Genomic DNA, 18,055 nt, shown 5'->3' with positions numbered 1-18,055 from the left:
CTTTATTTTCTGTGACAGCCTGTATCTTGTAAAAGAAGTTGAAGATATGGAAGCTAATCTAATTCGTGTAATCAATATAGGAAGGTGAAGTAGGAAATTCATCCAAACTCCGATATGTTTGGAAGGGTTTTAGCCTTTAAGTGATCAATCTAGTTAAACAAATGTATAAGATTAAATCAATGCTTTCTACTAGGCTATAGAACTACCCCATGTCACCTACTCCAGTAAATCATGACAGATAGTTAGAAGTGAACATCCCTAAAATTTGCTACTGTACAGACACCTTCAGTTCAGTCACTCAGTTGTGTCCAACTCTTTGCAAACCTATGGACTGCAGCACACCAGGCTTCCCTGTCTATCACCAACTCCTGAGTTTGCTCAAACTCATGTCCATTGAGTCGGTGATGCCATCCAACCATCTCATACTCTGTCATCCCCTTCTCCTCTTGCGTTCAATCTTTCCCAGCATCAGAGTCTTTTCCATTGAGTCAGTTCTTCGAATCAGGTGGCCAAAATATTGAAGTTTCAGCTTCAGCATCAGCCCTTCCAATAAATATTCAGGACTGATTTCCTTTAGGATTGACTGGTTTGATCTCCTTGCTGTCCAAGGGACTCTCAGGACTCTTCTCCAACATCACAGTTCAAAAGCATCAATTCTTCGGCGCTCAGCTTTTATTGTCCAACTCTCACATCCATACATGACTACTGGAAAAACCATAGCTTTGATTAGATGGACCTTTGTTGGCAAAGTAATGTCTCTGCTTTTTAATACACCTTACACAGCGAAAAAAAAAAAAAAAAAAACCAGCCTGCACAAAACAAAAGATATCACCCTAAAACTTTTTTAACTAAATCTTTTTTCCAGTTTTATTGAGAAATAATTGACATGCATCATTGTATACATTTAAGGCATACAACATAATGGTTTGATTTACATATATTATGAAATGATTACCTCACTATGTTCAGTTAACATCTATCTTCTGATAAAGGTACAATAAAAGAAAAGAGAAAGAATAAAAAATTTCCCTGGGATAAGTCCTCTTAGAATTTAGGATAAAAACTTTCTTATATATCATAGAGGTGTGTTAGCTATAGTCGTCTTGTTGTATATTACATTCCTAGTACTTAATTATCTTATAACTGGATGTTTGTAATTTTTGAAACCTAAACCTTTTTATGAATTGCTACTATTCTGGCCTCTATCTCTTTTTCTGGGTATTGAACTTCATCTCATCTTTCTTTTTAATCTAAGTATTGTTAATCTCTAATGATCATCCTTATACTCGTCAATTATAGTTTTTTAGTTTCTTTTTGATCATTTAGGCCACCTGCTGTCTGACCCATTTGACCAGTAATGCATTTTGTAAGAGGGGTTGCTTTCACCATGTGATGAATTTTCACCATGGCCACACTCCAGATAATCCCCTCATTCCTAACTTAGGGTTATCTAATACTTTTGCTGTGTCTACTTAAATTTGCAATTTTTTTCCAGATGTGTTTCTTGTAAAATTATCCCTTTTAGTTTCTGGGGCTTATTGAAGGCTAGTCTTTTGTCTGTCTCTTTTTGTAAAGTATACATATTATTTAACTTTTTAAGGTCCTTCTGTATCTGTAAAATATATCCTCAGTGTAAATTGCCCCAAAATAACTTTTAATGTGGTAAATTCATTGAAAATGGTGAGTTTTTTCCCAAAAGTATAGAGATTCACACAATTTAAATACACACAGAAGTATAGAAATTATTATATTCAATAAGCCCCTATATACCCATCAACTTGCTTCATTCTTACCAACTCATGGTCAACCTTGCTTCAGTGACTCCACCACCCACTTTTTCTCCTCCTAGTATTATTTTGAAACTCTCCTATATGTTTTTTATCCATAAATATAGTGTTTAAATATATATATTAGAATATATATATAACATGTTATATAAAAATACATATTAAAATATATGTAATATATCATATATGTATAATATTAAGTAGAAAATTATCTTTAAAAGGTCTCTTCACTCATAAATGCTGGGAATTTTCTGTAATCCATTTATCTATGTAAACAATAGAAGTTATTGTAAGTCATCTCTAATTGATCTATTCATAGTATTAGATTATTCTAATTAAAATATCAGATGTGAAGGAGAAGGAAAATTAGGATTCCATCTAAATATTAATTATGTAGTTTCATTTTAAATAGCTTGGGCAGTTAATCCGTTCCTCTAGATTTTTAGTGGCATGTAAGCTATTTAGTAGCAAGATGGGCCTATTCAAAATGGGCCAGGTGATCCTGCCCAGTTGCAGAAAATATTAACAATTTTTAAAACCTTAACCTTTCGCAGAGTTAATAAGCGTTACACATAAGAACAAAATTCAAAATAGTGTACACTTCAGAATTCCATACAGAATAGAAAATGCAGTACTGTATCTCTGCAATAGATAGATCTGTCTTTGCAGCATAGATCTGTGTGCCCAACTGTACATATCTGCATGTGTATAGTGGGTATACAGAGTTGTCATAATACTACTATTGTTTGTATAGCACCTAACACTTTAATATTTCATCTGATGTTCAGTGCACCTTAGAGCTGGGGACTCTTGTCATTGTCCCTGGGCTCATAAGAAATAAAGTCTCTAAAAAGATAAGGCCAGATCTCTGTAAGGCCTGACCCTAGCACCTGGTAGAGGCAACACTCCAGCAGATGTTTTCTGAATCCAAAATTCGTGCTCTTTTTCTCATTCTCATGGGTCCTGTTAAGCCAGTGTACCACTGAGATGTAAGTTTCTTGAAGACATAGACCCTTAAAGATCTATTATAAGAAGTAGTATAGACATGATGCTACTAATGTAGCAAACAGTCATGTACTGCATAAATGCTAGTAATGTTACCAGATTTCTGCATGAGAGCTCAAACAGATACAGGTCTGGACCCTGGAGAGGCCCAATGACACATATTCTGTTCTTTGCAGAATTCTCAAGTGCATCAATGTTGTATTTTATTCTCATGTTCAACTTTCTCTTGGTCAATACTCTATAACCAAATTCCTAAAATGATGTGTGTTACATAGTAGATAAACAAGGAACATTCGTTGAATAAATAAATGGGTGAAAATTGATGACAGTATCCCTGGCTCTTGTACCAAAGGCACAGACCTTGATTTGAAGAGAGATATTCCATGAGTTGCAAACACTGAATATAACAAAACAGAGAGGAACAGTCCCAGGAAGCCCAGCTGATGCCTAGTGGTCCCTCTTGCCCAGTTATCTATTCACCCCATAGCCCAGGGCAAACCTCTGCTGAGCCCTAAACTTGACTGCTCTTAGCTGACAGTGTCACTAGACAACCCCACTGAAAATGTTCCCTTCTGTTTGTTTGTTTGTGTAGCAGTTTCCAAAGAGTCTTCACAGACATGGTGTTTGAGCCTCAAAATAACTCTGGAAGGAAACTCCCAAGCACCTGTACCTCACCAGGTTCCTTGGTCTCTAAGCTCCTTTCCTATTCTGGTGCTGTGATTCTGAAGAACTACTTTCTCTTCACTTATATTAATAAATGGGAAACATATGCTTGTCTATCATGAAGTTACTTCCCAACTCTTAAGCTATCATAAAGCAAGGTAGACTTTTTCTGTGGTAATTTTCTGCATATCATTTTTTATTTTGATTTTAGATCATATTTCCAATTAACATGTATGTGCACATACATTTTTGTATGTGTATTCTAAAGTTATACATCATAGTTAGATAACATAGTTAGTTTACATTCAGGCGTAGACATGCTATCCACTGCATTTGCACATAAAACCTTACAAAAACACTTACATCTTTGTATCTCAACAAGAAGCATAAATCAGTGTTGAAATTTAGTAGGATGGCTTCTGAACACTTTTTCATTCTGCCTGCTGTACATGTTCTCCTCTACCTGTTCCTCAAGATTCCCAAGTTCTTGGACATCCGTGACCCAATTTTCCCCTTATTTCTTATATATGGAGTAAACCCTTAAGCATATTATAACTTCTGGTATTTTCCAGTAGAAAAAAATTGTGCTTACCTCGCTATATTTTTTTCAGCTTCTTTTAAAATAACTGAGAGGCTTAGAATGCTTTGCATAAGACTTCTTTCACATCCCAAGCCTTTTTGGGAGAAAAAAGAATCCTTTGATGTAAATCTTTTTTGATGTAATCCTTTTCTAATATTAATCTTATTCACTGTGTGTCAATCTTTAATTACTATTAGCCCTTTAATCTGACCACGTGTGGGATTTGGGTTGTGGTGCGGGCTTTGCTAGCACGGTAATGTGACTCCAGCTACATGAATTAGCTTTTCCTTTTCAATAAATAAGAGTAAAGGTCCCTAACTATTCCATCTTAGAGATGTTCTTTTAATCCCTAAAGTTATCAAGGACAACTAAAAGTAACCATAGTATACCATAAGCTGTTGGTGGTCACCATGGGGCATCTTGATATTTATACTGTAATATTATTATTTGTATTAGTAGTTAATAGCATTATAACATATTTCTATGGTACTTTATCATTTATAAAAGAACTTCCTCTATAGGAGCCATTTATATTCCTTATTCATTTGACCTTAACAAAATTCCTATGATGCAAACAAAGCTCCCTTTTTATGGATGAGAAAATTTGGGCTAGGAGTATTTCAATTATTTGACAAAGGTTCCTTGACAAAGCCTCTTTGACCCAGGTCCCTGGTATGGTCTATGTGACTTTACCAAGCAAATTTCCACAGTATGGTTATGCAGCTCTTCCAATTTTGAAGATGTTTGGGCAGTGGTTTCATTAACAAATGTGTTATTGCTGTCTCAGGTGATATCCGTACCTAGATATCAAAATAGTGATCTGGTGTAGAAGATTGTCCTCGAAGGAAATAGATCATCAGTGTTGCCTCTTGTTCAGAATATGTTGTGCATAGATATGCTCATTTGTGTCAAATTTTAGATTCCATACATAATTGATATCATATGGTAATTTTCTTTCTCTTTCTGACTTCACTTAGTATGATAGTCTTTAGGTCCATCCTTGTTGCTACAAATGGTATTATTTCATTTTTTATGGTTCAGTAATATTCCATTGTATATGTGTACCACATTTTCTTTATCTGTTCATCTGTCAATGGACATTTAGGTTGTTTCCACGTCTTGGCTATTGTAAATAAGTGCTGCTGTAAACATAGGGGTTCATATATCTTTTTGAATTATAGTTTTGTCTGGGTATATGTCCAAGATTGGGATAGGTGGATCATATGACACCTCTGTTTTTTTTTGTTTTTTGTGGAACGTTCATACTGTTTACCATAGTAGCTGTACCTTCCCAACAACAATGTAGGAGGATTCCCTTTTGTCTTTTGTCTATTCTACCACACACTGTAGTTGGAATAACAATCACCAATTTTAATGACTTGTATCCTAGTATTGATTAGGAATTAGAGTACTCTTTAATTGGAAACCCTTGACCTACATGCAGAAATAGATTCTTTAAGTTTAATAGATCCCTTGAATAGATTTCCATCCATGATCATGATAGTTTTCATAAATGTTTGCAGATTGCCTAATTCTTTATTGGAGTATAATTTCTTTACAGTGTTGTGCTAGCTAGTTTTTCCATCCTTTTTTTGAGGTCAAACAGGCTAATACAAAACTTTAATCTAAAGAAAAGGAAATAATGTATTCATTTGGATTTTTTTTTCATTTTAAAAGCATAAAGGATTGAATTAACCAAAATTGAATAGAATTGAACCATAGTATTTTTTTCAAGATAATTTGATGTTCTGTTGTTCCTTTGCCAAGTCCTGTCTGACTCTGCAACCTCATGGACTGCAGCACCCAGGCTCCTCTCTCCTTCACTATCTCAAAGAGGTTGCTCAAATTCATGTCCAGTGAATTGGTGATGCTATCTAACCACTTCATCCTCTGCCACCCACTTCTTTTGTCTTCAGTCGTTCTCAGCATCAGAGTCTTTTGCAATGATTTGGCTCTTCGTATAGGTGGCCAAAGTATAGGATCTTCAGCTTCAGTCCTTCCAATGAATATTCAGGGTTGATGTCTCTTAGGATTGACTGGTTTGATCTCCCTGCAGTCCAAGCAACTCTCAAGAGTACCACAATTTGAAAGCATCAGTTCTTCAGCACTCACCTTCTTTGGGCTTCCCTATTGGCTCAGTGGTAAAGAATCCACCCGCCAATGCAGGAGATGCAAGAGATATGAGTTCAGTCCCTATGTGGGGAAGATCCCCTGGAGAAGGAAATGGCAACCCATTCTAGAATTCTTGCCTGGGAAATCCCATGGACAGAGGAGTCTGGCAGCTACAGTCCATGAGGTTGCAAAAGAGTTGGACATGACTTAGCGACTAAACAACAACAGCCTTCTTTATGGTTCAGCTCACACCTGTACATGACTACTGGACAAACCATGGTTTTGACTATACAGACCTTTGTTGACAAAGTGATGTCTCTGCTCTTTAATACACTGTCTAGGTTTGTCATAGCTTTCCTTCCAGGGAGCCAGCACCTTAATTTCATGGTTGTGGTCACCATCCACAGTGATTTTAGAGTCCAAGAAAATAAAATCTGTCACTGCTTCCACTTTTTCCCCTTCTATTTGCATGAAGTTATGGGACCAGATGCCATGATCTTAGATTTTTAATGTTGCGTTTCAAGCCGCTTTTTCACTCTCCTAGTTCACCTTCATCAAGAGGCTCTTTAGTTCCTCTTTGCTTTCTGCCATTAGAGTGGTATTATCTGCATTTCTAAGATTGTTGATATTCCTTCTGGCAATCTTGATTCCAGCTTGTCATTCATCCAGCCTGGCATTTCGCATGATGTACTCTGCATATAAGTTAAATAAACAGGATGGCAATATACAGCCTTGTCATACTCCTTTCCCAATTTTAAACCAGTCCATTTTTCCATGTAAGGTCCTAATGGTTGCTTCTTGACCTGCATGAAGATTTCTCAGGAGACAGATAAGGTGGTCTGATAGTCCCATCTCTTTAAGAATTTTTCAGTTTATTGTGGTCCACACAGTCAAAGAGTTTCATGTAGTCAATGAAGCAGAAATAGATGTTTTTTCTGGAATTCCCTTGTTTTTTCTGTGATCAAACGACTGTTGGCAATTTGATCCCTTGTTCCTCTGCCTTTTCTAAACCCAGCTTGTACATCTGGAAGTTCTTTGTTCACATGCTTCTGAAGCCTAGCTTGAAGGATTTTGAGCGTTGTCTTACTAGTGTATGAAATGAGTGCAACTGTATGGTAATTTGAACATTCTTTGGCATTGCTCTTCTTTGGGATTGGAATGAAAACTGACCTTTTCCAGTCCTATGGCCACTGCTGAGCTTTCCAAATTTTCTTACATATTGAGCGTAGCACTTTAACAGCATCATCTTTTAGGATTTTCAGTAACTCAGCTGAAATTCCTTCACCTCCACCAGTTTTGTTCATAGAAATGCTTTCTAAGGCCCACTTGACTTCATACTCCAGAATATCTGGCTCTTGGTGAGTGGCCACACCATCATTGTTATCCAGGTCATTAAAATCTTTTCTGTATAGTTGTTCTGTGTATTCTTGCCACCTCTTCTTAATCCCTTCTGCTTCTGTTAGATCCTTACTGTTTCCATCCTGTATTGTGCCCAAGATAATTATTTAGAAAATAAAGAGTGGCACAACCTCAGGATAGTCAGCTAAAACTATTCCCCAGAAAATAGTCAATTGTTAGAAATTGGCATTATCTTCAATCTCAGAAATCAAAGGCTGACCCTGTTAATGTAAAGGAAGAAATGGAAAATACCCTTTTTCTAGATATTTCCACTCATATATAGATGCCTAGCTTAATGTTTGACAATAGTAGCAGCTTCTTTCTCTGAAGAAAGAAGTTGTTAAATATAGTAACTCATTTTACTTTTGATAGTGTATAATACCCTTTTGTGCTTGTATGCTGGTGGCTCAGATGGTAAAGAATCTGCCTGCAATTCAGGAGACTCGGATATGATCCCTGGGTCAGGAAGATCCCCTGGAGAAGGGAATGGCTACACACTCCAATATTCTTGCCTGGAGAATTCCATGGACAGAAGAACCTGGCGGGCTACTGTCCATGGGTTCTCAGGGTGGTACATGACTGAGTGACTAACACTTTCACCCTGTTGACTAAGAAAGTAAATACTCCCATGAAAAATTAATTTTGAAATCTAGTCTTTCAAAACTTTAAGACACAAGATGTTGAAATAATGTGGTTAGTACATACTAAAATAAAGAATTCTCTCAGATCTTGCTTTCCCTTTTTTCCCCTCCTTTCTTTGTAAATTCCCCACAAAAGGATTAAAGTTATTATCTAGATGCCCACCTTGTTGTGAAACACTACAAATGCTAGGATAAACATGCATTCCATAACTTCTTCAAATCAAACTTCCATACAATAATTAAATGAAACTAGAATATTATGAGACCCTGAAACTCAGAGTGAAAAATGTTTATGATAAGACCTGACTTTGCTAGCCCTCTGCCCTTGAACAGGACTTTGGAACTCAGCCTGAGTTCTTTCATCTGGGATATAGGGATAAAAATGCCTGCTTCATAGAGTTCTCATTAGGATTAAATGAAATAGTGCATAAGTCCCTGTGCCTAACACAAGGACTCATAACAGATAATACAGGTTTGTTTTACATTAACAGCCCAGGAGGATTTGGAAGGGTAACTAATGATACTACTCAAATTTTATTGTTGTTGTTGTTCATTTAATTCTTTTCATATAGTTTTATTATAGACCTTAAAAAATAAAATAGAGATACAAGGTCTTTTTAAAATTTTCTATAGTAGTTAATGTATAATATAAGTTACAGGTTTACAATATAGTGATTTGCCATTTTTAAATGTTATATTTCATTTATAGTTATTATAAAATATTGTCTATATTTTCTGTGTTGTACAAATGTATCCTTGAACTTCAAAGACTTTAACACAAAAACCGAGTCCTATATGCACTCCTTCTCACTCCACATTCCTGCTTCCCATCCACTTTCCACTATTCTAGCATCATCTACTGATATTTATCTCTGCTTGTAAATAATATGCTTATACTTGTACATTTGTTATTTTTCATAATATACATTTTTACTATGAAAGATGAGGTTTAGCTATTTTACTCTCCTTCCCCAACACACACTTCCTCTTCCCCCTTATTCACAATAGAGTATTCGCAAATTTTTTTCAATCCATGTTCAATGTTTTCATCTTTATGATTTTGCAAACTTTGCTCATTGCTGAGGCAAAAAAGATTATAAAACTTCATTTCCTCAACAATATTTTAGGTTATCTGTGTTTCTTGTTGTTTTGATATGCATGCTTGTCTTTGGACCTCAACCAGGTTTTCCCTGTACCTTCAGGAGCTTTGTGAAATATCTCTATCCACTTTTCCCCATCAGTCCTTCTGCTCTAGTCTGAGATTGCTGGTCGTGGATGTGCTGCGTAGCTGTCTTGTCAATTTGGCACTTCGTTTTTCCATTTTCCTCAGATTTCCCTCTGACCCTGTCCCATGCTTGGTTCCCTGTTCCTTGGATACCATGTTTTCTCATATTTATGGAGCATGTTTTCCAGTAGCTTTCTGGGAAAGGGTGCATAGGAGGTTAAGTTTTGAGATAGCTTAGATTCTAAAATTCCTTTATTCTGTTCTCACACTTGATTAAGAATTACTTCCACTCATAATTTCAAGGTCACTCCCACTGCTTTCTAAATTTCTCTTGATTTCATTTATGAAACCTGTTCCCCCTGCCTGGAAGTTTATAGAGTGTTATTTTTTTCTCAGTCTTTGGATATTCTAGAGTGCTATGCTTTGGCATGTACTTCTCTGGTGGCTCAGTGGTAAAGAATCTGCCTGCCAGTGCAGGAGATGCATGTGTGATCCCTGGGTCAGGAAGATCCCTTGGAGAAGGAAATGGCAACCCGCTCTAGTATTCTTGCCTGGAAAACTCCATGAACAGAGGAGTCTGGTGGGCTACAGTCCATAAGGTCACAAAAAGAGCTGGACATGACCTAGTGACTAAAAACAACAACAGCAATACTTTGGTGCAGGTTCATCTTTATTCATTGGACTGAGCACTCAATGGCTCCTTCAGTTTGGAAGTTTATGTTCTGCAATTCTGGAAACTTTTCTTGCATCCATTTTTTTATAATTTCCCCCTTTGGTGTATTTTTTTTCTATAAACCTTCTCTACTGATTCTCTAATCTTATTTCTTTCTCCTTTTTTCTTTTTGTTTTATTTACTAAGAAATAACCTCACCTTTATCTGTCAGCACTTCTATATAGATTTTTTTTTAAAGATTTTCTCATATCTCTAACTTCTAATAATCCCTTTTTGTTTTTGAAATGTCCTTGGTTGTAATCTCTTTTCTTTCATGCATGGGGCTTCATTATCTCTCTGAGACTATTGATTATACTTATTCCCCTTTTCCTCGGCACTGTTTCCTTTGTTGTTGATTTTGATGGTCTGTCTTTCATGTTAGAGGCTTCCTTCAAGTCCTGATAACCATTCACTGTTGTTATATTTAACTATCAATCACTAAAATGCAAATTAGAAATTCCTTGTACTGAGGTGGGACTTTTTTTTTTTTTTTGACTGGTGGCCTTTTCAGTGAGAACCAAATATTTTTTGGGAGAGCCCCCCAAATCAAGATCCTTAGGTCTGGTGCTCTTTAGTATTTCCAAAGAAAAGTCCTCCAGTGTCCTGTGTAAAGGTGGGTATAGAACGAAGTAAAAGTAACCAGAGTGGGGTGAGGATATTCAGCCAAGCTACCCATGTGTATCTGAGAGAGGTAAGGAACTGCTGGGATCTCACTGGTCTGTTTGTAGACTTTCACTCAGTGTTTTTCTTTTCAGTCTGGTGCCTCATGCCTTTTTTCAGCTGTGTCTCAGAATCCAATCCTCTGAGGTTCCTAGGTGGGAGAGGGGCAACTTCCTGTCTCTGTGGAGTGGAGGAGGAAATTTGGCTCCTTCTTTCAAATATTTTCAACCAATTATCCCTGTGTGCTTGGACTCACAGCCCCTCCCACACCCAAGCCTTCAAAAATACCTACTGCCTCTATTCCTAAGCCTGTCTGAGGTTCAGCAGAGTAAATCAGCTCATTTGTTGTTGCCTTGTGCCACCCTTTCCAGTCCCTTAGCTTAGAAAAGTCCCTCATTAGCTAAGTCAGTTACCACTCATCCACTTTGAAACCTCCAAAACTGTTAACATCCTTCATGTGTTCCCACCTCCTTCTCCATGCTCTTGTCCTCATGAGTTATGCCTTTGTTGTTGCTGTTCCTTTACTCATTGTAGAATATTTAAGAATAACGAGGAAAACTGTACATATCTAATCTTCCATGTTTGATCAGAAGTGCTATTGATTCAGTCTCTTTCCATTCCAAAATGGACATCATCACCTCTTAAGCAAAGGTCACCCAGAGGGGACCATATCTCCTTCCTCTTCTTATCCTAGGCTCAGGAGTCAGTGTCTCTGCTGAGGCAAAGTAGCTAGTCAAAAAGGTTTGTGAATTATTGTGCCCTCAGAAGGAGGGTAAATTACATCTAGTCCTTCCAGTTATCACAGGAAACTTAAAAAATGATATGCAATGTACATTAACAGTGGAAGTAAGACAATAAGCAAAAGTTGAAAGCAAAACATGTACTTGTCAATGGCAAAAAAATTTCAAAACTAAAATCTAATCAATTAGAACTTTTCTGAGAAAGATTTTGGAGAATACGTGCTGTTTAGTTCTAGTTTTGTTTTAGTTATTCAGAAAATTTTCATCTAAGATTGGATAAACCACACACACAAGGAAAACATACTGTTAACTCATATTATCTCAATAAGAAATTTTTATTTTTTATTTTTTTATAAATTTATTTATTTTATAAAAATTCAAGTTTTCAGGGAATTATTATGTGCTAGGTGGTTATAATAGTTCATAGTAAAGACTGAAGCTAAACTTCCTTTAATGATATAAAGCTTCATCATTATAGTGACTTGGGGAAAGCCAAATCTTGTTAATATGCCTTCTTGGTTCTATGGAGCATGCTACAATCTGTGCCAGATGCAATTAAAGAATGGTTCAAATGGCAATCTGTAGAGCTTTGAAGATATCCATGGGAAATAGGCTGCTTGGCTGTTCATTACCATTGTAATAGATTAGAAGTGACATTGGTTTAAAAAAAAATAACAACTCATCATTCTGGTCCAATTGACCAATTAGGGCACTCACACTTGTCATGCTGCAGTTTACAATTGTTGACATTATTTTTCATCATATGATTGTTATGGGAAAGGAATACAGTACTTTCTAGACTTGTACAGTATCTTTGCTTTTGCCCAAATATAAATCTTCATGCATATGAGAGTTAAATATGTATGTTTATGTACATAGATAAAATAGAAAAAACAGTACTGGTGGTAAGGAATGAATGAGTTGATAGTTGAAAAATGGATTTTGAAACACACAGAAAACTAGATAGCAAGAAAATAAAAGATGTGTATGAGCTGCCTTGCTCACTCACATGTAACATAAATGAGAATTATATAACTACTGAAATGAGAAACAGTTTCTTGATAGAAGTTTATTCTTCTCATTTCAGATATTCAGAGAAACTCTCCAGTAATAATTCATAAAAAGAAGACATTCATATTGACATGAATATTATAGTATAAAATTATACCTGTTAGATTTGTACACTGTATATTCCAAAATGCCCTAAAAATGGAAGAGAAAGCATTTTTGTGTTTATATTCCTCATAGTGTTTCCCACTAAGTCTTATTAAAATTAACACTTTAGATGACTAACATGTAGTCAGTGAATAATTAGCTCTTTGAAGATCTTCCTAGCATTTAAACAGTCTTCCATTTTCTTTTTGTAACTTCAACACTGAAATTAAGAGGAAGACTGCATTAGATGTGACACAATTTAGATTTAATATGACCTGAAATAATATAAACTAAATCACCTGAATTCATATCCTCAGCCCCCTTTTCTTTCTAAGCAGGGACCCCATAAGCTAGACAAAGGTGATATGAAAGAACTCCAGGAATTACATACTATACATTAGGCAGAATGCAATTACAGATTTTCATGTAGAAGAATGACTCTCCTTTTAGACCTTGTTTTGATTTTGTTTTCTCCCAGTTATTAGTGACAAATATTGACACCTTATAAGTAAAAAGAAAAGTCTCAAAGAACCTCCACTACCACATCTTTCTCAGTAGTCCTTGTTTCACCTTTGAGCTGTTGTCCCCCTTCCTTCCTTCTAAGTTTAGGGTAGCTAAGGTGGCCAAAGTGCTTCCCAGGTGGCACAGTGGTAAAAAATCTGCCTCCAAATGCAGGAGGCACAAGAGACATGGGTTTGATCCCTGGCTCAGGAAGATCCCCTGGCATAGGAAATGGCAACCCACTCCAGTGTCCTTGCCTGGAAAACTCCATGGACAGAGGAACCTGATGGGCTACCATCCATGGAGTCACAGAGTCAGACATGACTATGTGCACACACCCAAGGCAGTTACAATGGGCACTTGAGATCGGGGCTGAGGTTGGATGGTGATGATCAACTAGATGCATTTGTTATATGACATGAAGTAAGGGCACAGGGCAAAAAGGGGAGAATGGAGACAAGCTAATCGCTGTAAATTACTGTAATTATTAATCCATTAATAGAATAATTCCTAAACCTAGAACTTCTTGGGAGTTCCCTTTGTAAAAATTCTACCAAAAATGCCAGTGTGGCACCTACTAAATCAGTGATTTTCAAATATAATTTGAAGTATAATTTATATATTCAAAGAAGGAAAACACTGAAGTGAACATAGCTCATGGGATGTTTTGGGACTGATTTTGTTTAATTTGGGGCTATTTATGAGTAGTATGATTACTTTTTCTTCCTGATTTTAGCTTAACTCTCGTTAATGACAATGCCAATTAAATATTCTAAAATACTGATGGCTAATACCCTAACTAAAATTGTAGTGCTGCAGGTCTAGAGCACACACATTTAATTTTGTTTCCATTATTCTCGGTTATATGTAGTTGATATATATATATATATATATATATACATACACACATACATATCTTTTATAATATATAAATTAAAAAATTTGTATTCTCTGTGGTGTGTTTTAAATGGCACAGTTATTCATTTGCACAGATATTAAGGGCCCACTTGTGCTTTCCCTTTGCTCAGTGCCAATGACTTAGGAAGAAATACATTCTGGTTTTGCAGTTGAGGGGGAAAGAGGTGGGCAAAAAAAATGACAAGTCTGAATGAAGAAGCTCTAGACAGAGGCAAAATAGAACCAGTACACACAAGGAAGAAGTGGAGATAACCAGAAACATCAAGAAGAACTTTGGAGAAGATGAATTTTGAGCTAAGCTTTGAAGGTATCAGGTTTTCCTGGGAAAGCAAGGAAAAAAACAAAAGGGGGCTCAAGGCCTGATAAAAAGCAGAAGATAATGTACAGAGGAAGAAGTCAATTTTCGTTCCAATCCCAAAGAAGAACAATGCCAAAGAATGTTCAAACTACTGTACAATTGCACTCATTTCATGTGCTAGTAAGATTATACTCAGAATCCTTCAAGCTAGGCTTCAGCAGTATGTGAACCAAGATTTATGTACAAGCTGGGTTTAGAAAAGGCAAAACCAGAGATCAAACTGCCAACTTTTGTTGGATCATAGAGAAAGCAAGGGAATTCCAGGGGGGAAAAAAAATTTACTTCTGTTTCATTGACTACACTAATGCCTTTGACTGTGTGGATCACAACAAACTGAAAAATTCTTAAAGAGGTGAGGATACCAGACCACGTTACCTGTCTCCTGAGAAAACTGTATGAGGGTCAAGAGGCACCAGTTAGAATCTTACGTGAAACAGACTGGTTCAAAACTGGAAAAGGAGTACAACAAGGCTGTATATTGTCACCCTGCTTATTTAACTTCTATGCTGCTGCTGCTGCTACTAAGTCGCTTCAGTCATGTCTGACTCTGTGCGACCCCATAGACGGCAGCCCACCAAGCTCCGCCATCCCTGGGATTCTCCAGGCAAGAATACTGGAGTGGGTTGCCATTTCCTTCTCCACTGCATGAACAGGAAAAGTGAAAGTGAAGTCGCTCAGTCATGTCTGACTCTTAGCGACCCCATGGACTACAGCCTACCAGGCTCCTCCGTCCATGGGATTTTCCAGGCAAGAGTACTGGAGTGAGGTGCCATTGCCTTCTCCAAACTTCTATGCAGAGTACATCAAAGCAAAACGCCAGGCTGGGTGAATCACAAGCTAGAATCAAGATTGCTGGGACAATATCAACAACCTCAGATATGCAGATGATACCACTCTAATGGCAAAAAGTGAAGAGGAACTAAACCATCTCTTGATCAGGGTGAAAGAGGAGAATGAAAAAGCTTGCTTAAAGCTGAACATAATAAAACTAAGATTATAGCATCTTAGCAAGCTATGGGGTTGCAAACATTTGGACACGACTGAAGTGACTTAGCACACATGCACATACATTGTTGTTGTTTTTGTTGTTCGGTTGCTAAGTTGTGCTCAACTTAGCCCATCAATCCATGGCAAATAGAAGGAGGAAAAGTGGAAACAGTGACAGATTTTATTTTCTTAGATTCGATTCCAAAATAACTGTCGACAATGACTGCAGCCATGAAATTAGAAGATGCTTATTCCTGGGAAGGAAAGCTATGAAAAACATAAACAGTGTATTAAAAAGCAGAGACATCACTTTATTGACAAAGGTTCGTATAGTGAAAGCTGTGGTTTTTCCAGTGGTCATATACAGATGTGAGAGTTGGACCATAAAGAAGTCTGAGTGCCAAAGAATTGATGCTTTATAATTGTGGTGCTAGAGAAGACTCTTGAGAGTACCTTGGACTCAAACCAGTCAATCCTAAAGAAAATCAACCCTGATTATTAATTGGAAGAACTGAAGCTGAAGCTTCAATACTTTGGCCACCCCATGCAAAGAGCCAACTCATTGGAAAAGATGCTGATGCTGGGAAAGATTGAAAGCAAAAGGAGAAGGGGGTGGCAGAGGATGGGATGGTTAGATAACATCAATTCAGTGAACATGAATTTGAGCAAATTCTGGGAGATAGTGAAGGACAGGGAAGCCTGGCATGCTGCAGTCCATGCGATCGCAAAGAGTTGAGCACAACTTAGCAACTGAACAACAAAAACAACAACAATGTATGTGCATGTGTGCTAAGTCACTTCAGTCGTGTCCAAATGTTTGCAACCCCATAGCCTGCCAGGCTCCTCTGTCCACGGATTCTCCAGGCATAAATACTGGAGTAGGTTGCCGTTTCCTTCTCCAGGGGATCTTCCTGACCCAGGGCTCAAACCAGCATCTCTTTCATCTCCTGCATTGGCAGCTGGGTTCTTTACCACTAGTGCCACCTGGGAAGCCCTATACAACAATGTGTAGAGGTGTGAATATCAATGATTCTCGATATTGGATAAACTAGAATGGCCTAGTTGGTGAATAGTGAGGATCATTGAGTAGTTCAGCAATAGGCATGGCTGTAAACATGTTCTGGAGGCAAATTGCAAAGGTATTTGAGTGCCATGTGAATATTTGGATAATAGAAGAAGAGAACAACCTATTCTTCTTTAAAGTTTAAGAGTAGTGGTTTTCAACCATGACCTATTTGCCCCAGATGGATATTTGGCAATGACTGGAGACGGTTTTGGTTGTCACAACCAGGGGTGGGGATGCTACTGATTTCTAGTGAGTAGAGCCCATAGATGTTGCTACTAAACATCCTACAAGGACAGGACAGTACCCACACCCAGCAAAGAATTATTCAGCCCTATGTATCAACAGTAATGAGGTTGAAGATTTCTAATTTAAGAAGATATTTCTTATGGCACTGCAAAGGATGGAATAGGGTGAGGGAGTGGGGCACAGAGAGAGAGGCCTGTTCAGAAACTTAGAGTGAGAGACAGAACCTAATCTAGGCAGTGGCAGTGGGCTTTGCATCTTGCAAATAAACATAAACAGCCAATTGAGAAACTCCAATTCTAACCAATGACCAACAGCAAATGATACTATTGTTGATCAGATAGTAGTTCACAGAATTAACTGGTTATTTAAGAAATGAGATACTGCAGACCCACTGTTGCCTACAGATGCAAATCTGTGAGGAAGGGAATATAATGTGCATTTTTCACAAACTCCTGGGACAATTTTTAGCAGGAGTTCCACTTCAAGTCATTTACTCTTAAACCTGTTTTCTAATCCATAATTATTATTATATAATATAATTGTTATATTGCCTATAATTATTTCCAAGCTTATCTTAGTTTTTTTTTAATCACTTAAGTTAGTCAAATGCATGTCTCCCAGTTCTGTGAAGCGAGAACATAAATCAAGCCTATTTAGGATATTGCAAAAACAAAAGCATAGCTGTGTCTTCTGTTTGCAGGAAGACAGAAGGAGTATTTGTTTAAATATGCCTTGGGGTATTTGTATAAAGTGCCACATCTCTTCTATAATAAGGAGTACCTTTGCCACAGGCACACTTTGCCCCATGCTGGGGCCTTCACTAGTTCTGCCCTCACATGCCTGGTCAGCACATTCTCAGATGAATGGTTAATTCAGTTCTGCATGCTTTCACCAGGTCACTGCACCTCAGGGAGAAATCAGACATTTTCCTTGTAGGCTTCTGGGGTATCCTATACTTTTCCACCAAGAACATGAGCCAACATGTTATCAAGAGTTCTCTATGGTTGGAGGTCTAGATTAGAGGTAAAACACACACACACACACACACACACACACACACATATATATTTTTTTCCTGCGAAACTGTTTCTAAAAGACCCTCAATGAATTAGCACAACTTTTGTAATATGGAAAACATGTACAAAATAAGTTGTAAAAAAGCAACTTAATGGGTTTGCACATGGGCACTGTTCCTGCAATGGAGCATTGTAAACCACCCCCTAGTACAGAAAGATACACTAGGAAGCCTTTTATTATGAGCAGCAACAAAGGATGGAGACCAAAAGAGGATGAATCTCACT

The 18,055-nt window shown here is 37.3% G+C and overlaps 1 protein-coding gene across 16 annotated transcripts in view; it reads left to right on the top strand.

Moving 5' to 3' along the window:
• Positions 1-18,055, top strand: part of TRPM3 (transient receptor potential cation channel subfamily M member 3) — an 885,588-nt gene that overhangs the window by 561,880 nt on the left and 305,653 nt on the right. The window lies entirely within an intron of this gene.

This window comes from Giraffa tippelskirchi, chromosome 1 (genome assembly GCF_054371585.1).
Source record: "Giraffa tippelskirchi isolate mGirTip1 chromosome 1, T2T-mGirTip1v1.2.pri, whole genome shotgun sequence".
Classification (NCBI taxonomy): domain Eukaryota; kingdom Metazoa; phylum Chordata; class Mammalia; order Artiodactyla; family Giraffidae; genus Giraffa; species Giraffa tippelskirchi.
The sequence above is the reverse complement of the archived record's forward strand: the minus strand, read 5'-3'. Positions and strand labels throughout refer to the sequence as shown.